Raw genomic sequence first — 11,522 nt, 5'->3', positions numbered from 1 at the left:
TATATATATATATATATATATATCTCAAGGATTACGAACATTTTAGGGGAAGGGGGAAACTTCAGATAAAATATCCGGTATTCACTTTTGGACGTTCATTTGTTAGTTCTCATATGACTAACAAATTCTCTTGAAATCTTTTTCATTTTTTAGTATAATGTCCTAAACATTGTGTGCCTTATAACAAGCAAATAACATGGTGTGACATAATGGATCATTACATCCTTGTTATTTGCCAACAAAGATAACATGATCACTGTATCGCTTGTTGGAAGGCACACATTAATGTCTCATATATGTCTCTGGAAATTCAGTATTAAGGATTATCCTAAGGATTTCTTGTATTGTTAGGGAAATTATCTATTTTTAGGAGACGTTAAAAAAACATAATATATACACTTTCAAATGTTTCATCTTTTTTATAATATTTTATTGCATTTATAAATGTATATACTATGTACAGCTATATTCCCTAAGTAAATATAGAATATCTATGGCATTCATATTTTTGAGAAAAATGCATAAATGTGCAATGATCATTAACATTTAAATTTATAAATAAATTATTATTATTGTATATACATAGATGTATTTTGATGTGACTCAATATGTTTAATATGTATTATATTTGTGTCTGTGACGCTGGTCACACCTTATATGGAAAGCTCGCTCGCCAAGGCGGCGTGTAATAATGACTCTCTTTGTTGTAATAATTCAAAATTTATTGTTGAGTCGAATTAAGATTTGTTCGAAGAGAGCGATAAGCGATGCTCGTAATTCGATAATTGATGCGTTCGGTTAGATGCGTGCACAGGTAATTCGCACTTGATACGACGTCGAGTAATTTCTCACAGCCGTTCGAAAGAAAGTATATTGCGAGCACCGGTAAATCTCGCCGGAGATTCAAGTAATTTTTGCGCACTGAATATCCTCGCAGTACGCGTATACCGAGAACGTTACGTGATAAAAATACAACGTTAATACGCGACGGAACTTCGGTGTGGTTCATACTTAATATTCGGAATAAGAAGCGTTAAGAATAAATAGCAATAGATGATCCGTATTGATCGAGAAGCGAACTGAACTTTCGCACGCGGAACGTGTGCGCGATCGTCAATTTTTCGAGTGTCGCACAAGGGGGAGAGGTCGCGTGCCATCTAAGATGATTAGGACAGAAGCCAAATATACTCGTGTTTTGAACAAAATGTCGGCAGAAAACGTGATTGAACAAAGACGGTTCGGTGTCTATGAGCTGTTTACTTACCGTCTTCGAGAATATATTTAAATTAATGATTCCAAAACATATCGCCCGCCTCGAATGGGCATTCGAAAGAATTCGCATCAAAGCACGCAAGATGCAATAATAATATAACAACAAAAATGAGTTAATACAGAATACAAAGAACGCAATACAATCGAAGCTTACGGTTTGTGATAACATCAGGTACGTCCAACGGAAATTCCGTGACGGAATCTTTATTCTTCGATATTGATTGTGACGGGTAGAAAACAAAGTTTTACAATTGGTCGCCTGTACTCGGAACGATTTGTTTTTATAGTTACGACGCGAGTTAAATCGTCATCGGGATGACACGCTGTGATCCGACTAAGTTTCCATTAGCTCGATGGAACCAGAGGATTATGCATGAGGACGATTTGGCTGACTTTGGTCAGTAGTTAAACAATGCGCCATTTTGGGTGTTGAAGAATATGCAAAGTAGTCACCAGATCAAAACCTTCCAAAAACTTCCAAAAATCTTCAGTTATTTGTTGAATCATTTGTCAACGAAAGTTTTTTCATTTAAGTCAAGCATGCTTGGTTCGGTGGGAGCGATAAGAAAGAATCCGACCAAAAAATGATCGGGGGTCAGAGCGTGATAATCGTCGAGATTATCGGAAATAGGAGCGATCGGGCGTGAATTAAAGCACGCTTCGATCCGACAGAGGAGCGTGGACATTTCTTCAAAAATTAATGTGAGGTCGATGCAGCGTTTTAAATGATGAACATTTTTAACGCCGGCTTCCCACAGGCCGCCGAAGTGCGGCGACGCAGGGGGTAGGAAGTATCACACAATTCCGTCTGTAGCGAGTCGGTTTCGGAAGTTAGAATCCCGAATTGCTTTTGCATGTGCGTTGGACAATTCGCGATCGGCACTGTGAAACGGGGTTCCATTATCGGAATTCATGAACATCAGTAGTCCTCGGCGAGAAACAAATTATTGCTACACTGCTATAAAGGTAGGAGAGGTATAATCGCTGACAAGCTCTAAATGTAGAGCTTTGGCTATGAGACATATGAATAAAGATATAGGCCTTTTGCGATTTATGCCCTCGACGGGGAGTCGTTCGGACAGCGATTGGATTTGCGTAATCAACGTCGGTATGGACAAAGACGCGAGCATTGCGATTGACTCTCGCAGCCGGGAGGTCGCCCATGAACGACGTCGGCGCATTCACGCGTGCATAGTATGTACTTGTAAAGAAATCGAACGCGGGCCCGAAAAATCGAGAATTCGTATCGCAATGACGCGAGTTAAAAACCGGCAACGTTCGAAGATGATAGTGATGGATAATGAATACTAATAGCGGGTACGCGTGTAAGACGATGGGATTCCTCGTCGCTTCTGGGAGGCAAACTCGACAGAGTCTTCCTTGAATACGAATAAGTCCAGCCTCATCCATATAAGGATTGAAAACAAAGAGCGGACTGTTCTTCGGTACGAGGCGCTTATGTTTTAGAACCGCGATCTCATCAGGAAATGATTGATTGCATGGTTTTGAATCAGTAGCGTTTGACGTTCTGAATTTATTCGCTTGCGAGTTTTAGAGTATCAGAATCAATTTAGAAAAAGATGATTCGCTTTGCATAATGGTCACAAGAACGGAATGGTAGACGCGGTATACAAGGCGAGAGTTTTCCTTTTGGAGGTCATCTGTGACTTCTCCGTTGCGTTCGCGGGTGCAATCACGTCGAACGCGCGAATGCGAGATGCGAGATTGATTCGATAACGCGGATAATCATCGCCGAGTTTAAATTCCCAAGTTTTTCGCAACTTATCGAGTTTTTGTGCAACTAGAGAAATAAGTCTATCATCCCAATGTTCAGTAGCGCAATCGAGATTGCTCAGAGCTTGTATCGCTTTATTGATGTGATCGCGAAGCGTGCGAAGATCATTGGAGGTTTCTGTCGTGAGCAATAAATTGAAAAGCGATTGTAAATGTATCGTAATAAAGCGACATTTATTATCTGGGAATATTTCACGCGATAATAAAATTATCATTGGTTACGCAAGATGGTCAAGAGCGTTATTTGCATCCTTCTTTATACATGAACACAAATACCATGCGCTCGACATTTGTTAAATTTTGATCATCATGGATCATTGATTTAAATTTATCACGAAAGCTTTCCCATTTGTTAAAAAATTATTCCCGTCGAAGGTCGGCAAGTGATCCTCGGAAGATACGATGATGACCGGAACGAGTTATTAAAACTACTTACGTCATGTGCAGCGGGACGGGGTTTGCGGACTTTGTGACAGTCCAATACCTCAGCCATGTAGTCGGCAGCTTCGTGGTAATAGTCCTCACATCAGGAAGTAGTTCTGGGTGAAATATGCATGAGTTGCCTTCAGTTTCTCGTCCACAGCTAGCGTAATTTTGCAATCCACCTTCTGGCATCTGATGAAGATCTCTTTGAGAGTTGTAAGGCGTTGCCACGTTATGGCACGTGTCATTTTGGCCTGTCCCAGCTTCTTAAAATTAATGAGTGTGCGAGATATGATTCCCTTCTACTTTTGTACATTCATTAATTCGTTGAGAGATGATATGATTTCCAATGGAAAGGCTTGGAATGTTCAAGAATCAAACAAAACAATAACTTTTCTTGGCGACGATCCGGCTCGAAAAACCAAAATATGTATGCGTGCGTGCGTGCATGCGTGCGTGCGTGCGTGTGTTCTGTGTGTGTGTGTGTGTGTGTGTGTGTGTGTGTGTGTGTGTAAGTGTGGAGAATGGAACGAATTGAAGATTGAATCCATATAATTGTGATCTATAATTAGAGAGGGGGTGAGTAATTAATGGAGAGAATTAAGGCTTCTACAGAAAATGGGCAGTCCTGGAGCTAGATTAGAACAGAACGATGAGGAGAAAGGGATGTCCAAAGAAGATCGTCTATAGTGGTAATGTGGAGATTAGGAGATTCAAGGGAAGAGAAGGAAGAGGATTGATCGTTGGGATGATCGGGAAGTTGGAAATCGACATCTGGGACAGGTTGTGGGCGAAGGGAAATCGGGTGGTTCGAGAAATTCTTAATTATCTTAATCGTTCGGATGTATGAGAAGGATTGATACGGTGGAGAAAGGTGCTGCCGGTGTCTCTATCACGTTTCGGTTTTCTGATGGTCGAGCGCTGGGGATCGCGGAGGCGACGGTCGGACGCGGGTAAGATCCTATTTCAAATGGTCCGTCGGCGTAAAGGAATGACGCTACGACGTTGAGAGGGTGATGATCTCTTTAGAACATATTGTAACGTTCATTTATTTAATAAGGAAAGCGAAAGAAAAAAAATGACAATAAGAAAAAAAAGAAACAGAAGTAAGATGATAATGATAATAGGAAGGGAAAGGGGGAAGGATGCTCACTTAATAGCGACACGATTGGGTTAGCGACAGCGATGAGGTTGGTTGGAGAAAGGCTTGTTGTTTCCAACAATGACGGGGTCCCTAAAAGTGTTGGCTCAGAGGCGATGAAGATTCGATATTCTAGTAGGTACTCATTCGGATACACTGACTCGATAGTTATATGAATATATATGAATACGTTTTTGCTGTGACCTGAATAATCTTAGAGCGAGACTATTGAATTGAATTAGACAAAATTTGTGATTTGTCTCTGAGAGAATCAAAGCGAACTTAAGAAAGTGAAAGAAATTCTCCCTTGATTAGTAGGGATCTAGTTAAGTGATGGAACACTTTTCTGGCTTCTGAATTGATCAAAATTTTGGATATATTGAGGGAGGGAAGGAGTTTATCTTATATCAACAGGTGTCAGTTTTATTTTTACGACGCTTTCTTCTTAAATTATAAGGAAATGCACGTGCAGCGGGTAAAATGAGTGTAGTGTCGGCACGGGACTGTCAGACATCTCTCCTGGACGTCGCGTGTCACTTTTATATTTTATGATCGCGGGCATCGTGAGAATCGTCCGCGAGTTCACTGTTAGGAAAATGTTTAGGCATCAGCTTCGCGTTTTCACCGACATTAATCGTCTTCTTAATAGCAAGAGGGTTGTCATCGACGCCGCATCTACATCCACCGATTTCTACCTTACCTTAACTAATGTTAACGCGGAGATAGTTTTTGCTTTTTTAATTTTTCGTGAGAAAGATTTTTATTACTGTTTAACTATCTTATGTGTTGACAATTCTAGGTCTCTGTGAGAAAAAAAAAGGGTGAGAGTCTGCTGGACGTAACAATAGCAAAGAAACATTTCTTTGAATCGAAGAAATGTTTCTTTGCTATACAATTAAAAAAAAAAATTTTTTTTATTTGAACTTCATTTCTTTGATTTGAACATAATTTCTTTAAATCGAATATATTTTTTTATTTTTTCTAATTCTAAAATACATTAAAAGAATAAAATCATAACAAATTTCTCTTCGTACAGGTAAATATAGTGAGAGATTTCTGTGAAATTTCTAAAGACGAAAAATGTATGATTAATAATAACATGTTTCGTCTAGGAATAATCAAAATTTGGAATAATGCAGAGAGCAAAAATTAGAAAGAAAACAACATTATTGATCATCAAAACAGAAAACAAAATAAAAGGTCACTATACATAACAAAAAAAATCTTCAACTTAACAATATAAAGAAAATATAAAGAAAAAGACAAATATTTAGAAAATAAAGAAAAAGACAAATATTAAAGAAAAAAATTTATATCACACTCAGGAAATTAGTCAAGCAAGTAAGAAGATTATTGAATGACATCGTAAAAAAAACTTTTCAAGAAGTAAATATACATTCATTTTATCAAAAGTATTTTTTTATTAAATATTAATTCAGATACTTGATCTAAATTGTCTATAATGTATCTTTTAGACATATGCGTAGATAAAATGAAAAGAAATTCAACAAAGAAAGAAATTGTCTGTTAAAGAGTTACAAGCGATTCATATAAAATCTCTGCAGAAACAAATCGAATAAAGAACGCATTATTAATGACCAGGCATTCAACATCTGAAAAAATATGAAAGAAATGAAATTAATGATATATGTACATAAATCAAATACATAATATTTCAAATATTCTATATATTTAGCAATAACAATTATATACACATGTTCACAGGAAAAATATATTTTATCATCAACTAAAGAAATCAATGAAACTATCGATAATATTCGCACACAGATTCAATTCGCAATTCGTCTCGTGATTAAATCAGTTGGATAATCTTGTACCAAAAATATTTATGAAAACATCATCATTTAATATGATCATTCTACTGTCAGCCTACGTATTATAATAATGTGACTACATGCAAGACATGATACGAAAACTGATTATTACAACAATTATAATTACATAATTATATAATTACATAATAAATTATTTTTCATCATTTAATAAAATTATCTCTATTACAGAACAAGTTATTATACATTATAAATACTGATTTGATAGAAATACTGACACTTTTATACATTTTTATTCTTTTATACATTATTAATACATTATAATACATTTTATGCATTGCTAGTTGTATAGTATGATAAATCAATCAATTAATCAATTAATTAAATTTGCTATTAATAAACAAATATAATTTATGACTAGATTTTTTTTTCAAGAATTAGTACATTGCCTGATGAACTGTCTATTAGATTTAGTGTATGCCCGATAAATACAAAAATTTATAATTGAGCTCTAAATGTATTTATTAAAATTTTCATATAAAAAAAATGTAATCATATATTCATTCAAAAGTTTGAGTTTTCAAAAAAATATAAACCGAAAAAGAAAGCTTCAATAAGCAATCATTACCTCTTAATTATAATTGGTACTTCGATAACTTTAAGTAAAGAAAATGAATTTTATTTATTTTTGTCATTGTACAATAATATTCAAATTTTATGTATGAAACTTAGAAATTTTGAAAAATATTTTAGAAAGATATAAATTTTTTATTTATAAATCTATCTATTTGATAGAGCGCCATACATATTTCGATATAATTCTAGTTATATGACAGTAATGTTATAAATATTTTAGGACTCGACGATCATTATGGTCTGTGGAAATTAAATTCCAAGATATATTATTTATAAATAATAAAATAAATAAAATAAATAAAATAAAAATGTCTTTGTTTAATCTATAGATTAAACAAGGATGCCTATTATATATAAGTCATGGACTAAGCGCACGGTCCCACAATCGTAGCCATTGTTTTTATAAATTTCTGTTTTCTTGTAGGCTTGCAAGCTATGCAAACAGATAATACAGAGTAAAAGTAAATATGAAATGATAATATTCGTAATCATAAAATTAAAAAAATATTCATTCAAATGGAATGAAAAAATATTTATTCGTTTCTTAACGAATAAAAAAGAAATGTATTCGAATGAGTACTTTCATTCATTTTTTTATTCATTTATTCGAATATTAGATGTATTCATCGGACACACTAATTAGAGTACTTCATCTTATACTTAAGGAGATACAAAGCGAATTGTATTACTGACAAAATCATGTAATTTTTGTTTAATAATTACTTTTTTCCTCTTTTATAAATTCAAAAACCCTTTTTCAGAATTAAAGTATTGTATACGCATTAATACGTGTCTATGAGGTGGAGTTATGCCGAAAACATAAAAAAAATTTCAAAATTGAGATCTTCATCATTTTGTAGTTCAATAAGGGCGCTCTAAAGTTGTCACATCTGAAACTCTAGATATATCAAAACAGTGCAATGCTTTTATCTGAACCAAAATGCAACAATTTTTCTTTCGACCGCCTAGTAGCCTGTAGATTAATAAGTGTATTATTGGTATATGATGTTAGTAGGTCGAAAATGGAGGATCTTTCCGCTACTTTGGTATATCTAGAGCTTTAGTCACATGATCGTGACAATATTTGTTTTGTATAAAAGTTGTGCAATCAGTACTTACGAAATAGTAGTCTACATTAGTCTATTATTAGTTTGCATGTCCCGGTAAAAAAAAAGTTGATAGATAAATGAAAAATGATTGAGAACGATAGAATTTCTATCAATTTGTATTGTTTTCTATAAATTTATATTTCCATCGTTGACCTCGCAAGCATCACGATGAATCCTATCGTATTTTATTGGATTAAGATTTGTAAAAGATTCCTATCTGATTCAAATTAGAATTTACAAATCAGATTCTATATTCAAAACGATAGAATTTTTTTATCGTTCTCTATCAATTTTTTTTTTATCAGGGAGAAGAAATAGTGTGGAGTTTTTAAAATTGAACTTAAATATCTAATTAAAACGTTGTTAGTTCCACACAAGTGAAACTGAGTCCGAAGCGAACTGAGTATTTCATACTCAAATTAATGACATCACTATTATATACATATTTGCTTACTTTAATAAAAAAGTTATCACATGACAATGCAAGTTCATAATTTTTAAAGTGAGTTTAAGAGGCTTACTAAGAGCTAAGAGCTGTAGCAGAAAAGCTTATAATCTTAAGACAGTATCTTATGACTTAATAGTCTTATGTCTTTAATAACGCATAAGAACTATAGCTTTCTACAATAAGCTATTGGCCATAAATCAGAAGTTAGAAGCTACAAATTGACCACAATCACAGTCGTCAATTTTTAGTTTCTGACTTCTGATTTATGACTAATAGCTTATTAGAAGGTTCATAATATATATCTCATGACTTATATCTTAAAGATATAAATATGTATGAGGTACTTTAAAACATAAATCATAAAACAGTTCTTGTGCGTTACTAAAGACATAAAACTTAAGTCATAACACATTGTCTTAAAGGCATTCTACAATAAACTATTAATAAGTCATAAATTAGAAGTTAGAAGCTAGAAATTGAGCAATCACAATCATCAATTTTAGCTTCTGACTTCTTATTTATGACTAATGGCTTATAAAAGGTCCATTAACATTATAAGTCAGCTTTCTGCTAAGGTTCTAAAGCAGACGGTCTCAATCTTGTGTAAATTGTAAGGAAAATCTCAGTTGAATCTCACTTAAAATATAAAAAGAACACGCATTCAATTAAGTTATGACGTCATAAGTCTTACTTGTCTTTAGACTTATCTGAGAATCGGTGTAAATGGAAAGCAACTATCGTTATACAAAAATTTATGTATGTGTATGTGTACATGAAATATCGATAATAATATGCAGTAATCTATCAATGATACGTAAATCGTTTACGTGTAAATGCTACTTACAATATGATTAATCGTCTTTAGGATCCCCTTAAGTGTTTGCAAGCACATACAGAGTGTTCCACACTTTTTGATACAGCATTCATATGCAAGTTGAAACAGACTAAACTGAGTCCTATACCAGTTTGCAATTTTCGCAATAGTTAATAAGATATCAATTATTATTAAAGATTACCGTATAACCCAGCAAACGAGAATGAATTAAAGTGGATTACAATTTTTTTAATGCGTACTTTAAATCCATGAAAATGGATTGAATGGATTGAAATAGATTGGATCTGAACTGACACTAGTTCATTCGAAAAAAAAAAAAAAAAAACATTCATATTTAAGGGTTATAAATTTCATTCCTAAAACATTTATATAATAATTATACCTGAAATTAACTACTTCAAATTGATATTAAAAACACACCTTAGTGAGGTTTGAAAGGTTATTATAACTAATATACAGATGAGTTTAAAAAAAATTATATACTAGAAGAGCAGTGGAATGTTCTCTATTCGGAGCTCCTTGTGATTTTAGTGATAATGTATTACTTACGAAGACGTAAAATGTTTTTCGCGTGTGCGATATGAAATTAAACCCCCTGACTCCGGAAAAGAGCCAATCCTTTGCAGTGATTTATTTGTCAGCTGCATAATAATGAACTTACTTTAAGACATTTTTTTCACTTTCTTGATGATGACACAATTGAATCTTGTGGATTCGTGGAACCTAGGTAAAGCACTGGAAACTTGCCAGAATTTATCAGTTATAGACTTTTAATCAATTGCGTGTAATTTACCTGATGTAGTTATTTCTGAGTTAAGCACAAATCAAAAATATCTCTACCAAATGTGTTCTGCTCAATCTCCAACGGCAACTGTTCCTTAAATTTATCTAAAATAGACCCTGACAAATTTGCTTATTCCAGGTGGCTAACTACAGCGAATCGAATATTGCAACTCTATATTGGCACAGAAAACTCGAGTGCTAATCTCAAAGATTTGACCTAATTGATTCTAACGGTCTACGCACTAATGTGATTTGAGATTAAGTTTAATCCATTAGGAAAATGGTGCCAGACACGTCTGAAAAACAAGCAAAATCGATATTTAAATATACATATAAAACCAGATATATAAAACCAGAACAAAGAAATTGTTACGTCCAGAGGATTTTCACGATTCTTTTCTTTCGTGGGAAAATTACAACGATCCCTTTTTGCATAATTAGGAAATAAGTAAATTTTTATTAAATATATAGCAAACCAAATACTGATAAAACAATTAAAATAATTTTTCTAGCGACAAATTTAACCAATAGGACTCAGAGTTACCCAAGTCACGGAGGGGGGGGGGGGGCAAAGGTCAATCATTGCCCAATAAATCTTTTACATTAAAGCTTTGTTTACCAGTATTGATGTTGCTCGCGCGCTTTCGGAGTTAGATAAAACTAATTATAACCATTCACCAATCCGATTCCTCCACGTGTTCAGTTCCTAGAAGATGGCCTAGATCATGACCTATTGCCAAAAATTAGGAAGGGCATATCGTCCCCATGAATACGAGGGCTCTTTGAGGCATGCGTGCATTCATCTAGGCATTCATTCAGTCAGTCACATTGTCAGTTACAAAGTTAATTAAATAGTCAATGTACACCATCGGTTCCGCTGAGATACAAAAGTTCTCTAAATCATAACACCTTATTAAAGGTTTCTCTCAATCGACTTCTTCGAGGCCTACCTGCCGAGTACTACCTGCCGTCTTCCAGTCTATTCATTTGAGGGATTCGCCACCGCGAATCTTCCGCTCAGAAATAGTAAGTAATTGATATCCCAACATGTCGAAAATATTTTTTTAATACGGAACATCACAGAAATTTCTGCTTTTTTTCCCTCACTTCCTGACTCCTCTTATAACACCATTTCATATTTGCTCGAACCGATTAATTATATTATTGGAACGTTTCGAGCAAGTTTCGCTTCTTCTAATCATCCGAAGCGGTAAAGCGCTTCGAGTAATCACATTTCCTCTCTCTTCCTATTACGCGAAGTGGTAAAGCACTTCGAGCGCATTACACA

The sequence above is a fragment of the Atta colombica genome, unplaced genomic scaffold (genome assembly GCF_001594045.1).
Source record: "Atta colombica isolate Treedump-2 unplaced genomic scaffold, Acol1.0 scaffold72, whole genome shotgun sequence".
Classification (NCBI taxonomy): Eukaryota; Metazoa; Arthropoda; class Insecta; order Hymenoptera; family Formicidae; genus Atta; species Atta colombica.
The sequence above is the reverse complement of the archived record's forward strand: the minus strand, read 5'-3'. Positions refer to the sequence as shown.